Consider the following 3598-nt stretch of genomic DNA (forward strand, 5'->3'; position numbering starts at 1 on the left):
TATATGCAGGCATGTTTGCACATGTGTGCATAGGCCAAAAGTTGATGTTGAATGTCTTTCTTGCTTGTGTTCCACTTTATTTACTGAGTTAGGGTCTCTCATTTAAACCTACAGCTCACCAATTTGGTGAGTATAGCTAGTCAGCTTGACCTGGGGATCTCTTTTCTCCACTTCCCAAGCCCTTGGATTATGGGCAGGCTGCCATGCCCACCCAGCATTTAGGAGGGTGCTGGGGAACTGAATTCAGGTCCTCACACAAGCATTTTACACAAAGCCAGCTCCCCAACGCCTACAACCTGAACACTTAACCTGCATGATGTTGCTTCTCCAAAGGAAATCTTTTAAACTCCCATATTGAAGTGTGAGTTCCTTATGAGCAAAATGATAACTGGTTTGTTGCTGGGCATGTAGGAAGCAAAGGGAAGAGGTGCTTCATATCCTCAGCACCTAGGATAGTTCCTGGTACACAGTAGGCATATACAAATACTTGTTGAGGTAAGCTGGCAATGAATACTTAACTAAACCATCTAGGTTATTTTTCCTATCAGTCAGGGGTTAGCAAATTATTCTGTAAAAGGCCACAGAGTAAATATTTTGGAGTATGTGGGCTATAGAACTCTCTCACAATTACTTGTTTTCTTTATTTGTATTGTTGAGAATAGACTTGTGCTCTAATACAAGACAATAGAGGTACAGCCCAGCTCACACCTCTGTTAAAAACACACAAAGGGCTAGAGAGATGGCTCAGCAGTTAAGGTGCTTGTTTGTAAAGCTTAACGACCTAGGTTCAATTCCTCAGTAACCAGTAAGCCAGTTGCACAAAGTGGCACATGCATCTGGAGTTCTATTTACAGTGGCTAGAGGCCCTGGGGTGCCCGTACTCACTCTGTCTGTATCTCTCTGCTTGCAAATAAATAATAAAATATCAAAAAAATAATTTCAAGCATAAACACACAAAGTAAATTACTCCCTGTAGTCCTTGTGCAAAAGAAGCAACAAATAAGCATTGTGTGCTTCACTAGAATCTCATTTACAAGCATGGACATCTACTGCTGATCCCTGATGGAGGTGATAGGAATATAAGGAAAATATCTTAAAAAGAAAAGTGAAAAGGTTGAAGTTGAGGGTTTTTTTTTTTTTGTTGTTGTTGTTTTTGTTTTTCTGAGGTAGGGTGTCACCCTAGCCCAGGCTTACCTGTAACTCAACTCTGTAGTCTCAGGCTGGCCTAGAACTCACAGCAATCCTCTTACCTTTGCCTCCCAAGTGCAGGATTAAAGGTGTGTGCCACCATGCCCAGCAGAAGTTGAGTTTTAGAAATGTGATAGAGAAGAACTAAAAATTTCAACCTGGAAAGCATAAGTTATGCCCAAAAGAAATAATATGTGGGCCACAATGTGAGCCATGGATGTAATTTTAAATTTTCCAGAAGCCACATTAAAAAAAAAAAAAAAAGGTTAAAACTAGGTAAAATAGCCAGGTGTGGTGGTACACACCTTTAATCCCAGCACTCAGGAAGCAGAGGTAGGAGGATTGTTGTGAGTTCAAGGACAGCCTAAGACTACATAGTGAATTCCAGGTCAGCCTGGGCTAGAGGGAGACCCTGCCTCTCAAAAGCAAAAACGAAAACTAGATACAGCTAATATAATATATTTAATTCAACATACCCCAAATACTGTGATTTTAACAGTCAACATAAAAAATGAAATATTTTACATTCTTTAATTCATTCATTACGTGCATTCTTTCATAAAACGTTTTCAAAAATCTAATGTGTAAGCAAGACCATCATAAGATGAGGAAAAGACCATGGCATCAAAATAAAAGAGACCAATTGAGATGGGGAGGGGATATAATGGAGAATGGAATTTCAAAGGGGAAAGTGGGGGGGGGAGGTATTACCATGGGATAGTTTTTATAATCATGGAAAATGTTAATAGAAATTGATAAAAAAAAATAAAATGGATATATATAAAAAAATCTAATGTGTAGGGTTGGAGAGGTGGCTTAGCAGTTAAGCAATTGCCTGTGAAGCCTAAGGACCCTGGTATAAGGCTCGATTCCCCAGGATACACGTTAGCCAGATGCACAAGGGGGCACACGTGTCTGGAGTTCGTTTGCAGTGGCTGGAGGCCCTGGTGCACCCATTCTCCCTCCCTCCCTCCCCCCCCCTCCCCCTCTTTCTCTCTGCCACTCTCAGATAAATAAATAAAAATAAACAACAACAAAAAAAGATCTAATGTGGGGGCGGGAGAGATGGTTTAGTGATTAATGTGCTTGGCTGTGAAGCCTGAGTACCCAGGTTCAATTCGCCAGAACCCATGTAAGGTAGATGCACATAGAGGCGTACACATCTGGAGTTCATTTGCAGTGGCTAAAGGCCCTGGCATGTCCATTCTTTCACTCTCTCTTGGAAATAAATTTTTTTTTAAAAAAAAATTTAAATCCAATGTGAATTTTACACTCACATTTCACAGGACATCCATTTGTACTATTTACATTTTAAGTGTTCAATAACCGTATGTGGCTAGTGGCTACTGTACTGGACAATACAAAGCAAAGATTAGGGATTGGGAGTATAGCTCAGTGATAGAGCATGCATTTAGCATGAGCAAAGCCCTGGGCTCAGTTCCCAAAATAAATATAAATAAATAAAAATGAACGAACCCATTAAAGTAACCTACAGATGTCCACACACAGCTGCTATTTTCAGACTATACTGACTGGCTTGCCTATGACTCTGAACCAAATTCTGAATTATGTACTACAGTTTAACATTACTGGCAACTCAATTATTTTCCACAAGAAATTTCTACACCCCACCCTTTTTATACACATTTTCACACTTAGTCCTACCTCAACCATGTAGGTAGGCATGTTATATAAATTTTACAAATGAATACCTAATGACTGGCACAACTGGGAAGAATTACATCTCCTAACATCTACCCAAATCTACTTAAGCAACCTACTAGCAACCTTGGTTAAAGGTGCAAGTTTGTAAATTTATATTTATCGGTGAGATCAACGTTCAGTTCCTCTCACTAGACTGTAAACTCTATGAAGACCGCCTTATACATCCCAACAAGGAATTTTACCAATTGACAATATTTCTTAAATGACTGTCTGGGTTTCCTCGTTTTTAGTCGGTTGTTTAGATTGAGAAGATGAGTCAACAGTACACCACTGATATTATTATTGTTTTTAGTTGAAGTTCTAAAATTTACTTCTGAGCCAGGAGAACAAGAGGTGTCGGTAGGGAAGCCTGACCCAGCCCTGGACTCACCGTGAGCCCTGGCAAAAAACCAACTGGCCTGGCCAGAGCGCCAGCCGCAGGGCAGGGCAGGGCAGGGACGGAGTTTTGAGAGCAGGAGTGACAGTCGCTAGGTCAGACCAGGCCTCCCTTCGCCTCTCTCACTTCCTAGAGTCCCCTCGACAACAGCCGACCCGTGACGGGTAACGCTCGGGTTCCCTTTCCGCGTCTCCGGGCGTCGGCCCAGACCCCAGGTCCTAAACCGGCGTCCACCGGGCCGAGGCGCCATTTTCCCCGCGGGCCCGACCCCAACCGCCACCCGCGGACACCGGGTAACGCGGACCTCAC

The 3598-nt window shown here is 42.2% G+C and overlaps 1 protein-coding gene across 3 annotated transcripts in view; it reads right to left on the reverse strand.

Moving 5' to 3' along the window:
* The window catches only part of Sass6 (SAS-6 centriolar assembly protein), a 42337-nt gene that overhangs the window by 38382 nt on the left and 357 nt on the right, over positions 1-3598 (reverse strand). The window lies entirely within an intron of this gene.

The sequence above is a fragment of the Jaculus jaculus genome, chromosome 19 (genome assembly GCF_020740685.1).
Source record: "Jaculus jaculus isolate mJacJac1 chromosome 19, mJacJac1.mat.Y.cur, whole genome shotgun sequence".
Lineage (NCBI taxonomy): Eukaryota > Metazoa > Chordata > Mammalia > Rodentia > Dipodidae > Jaculus > Jaculus jaculus.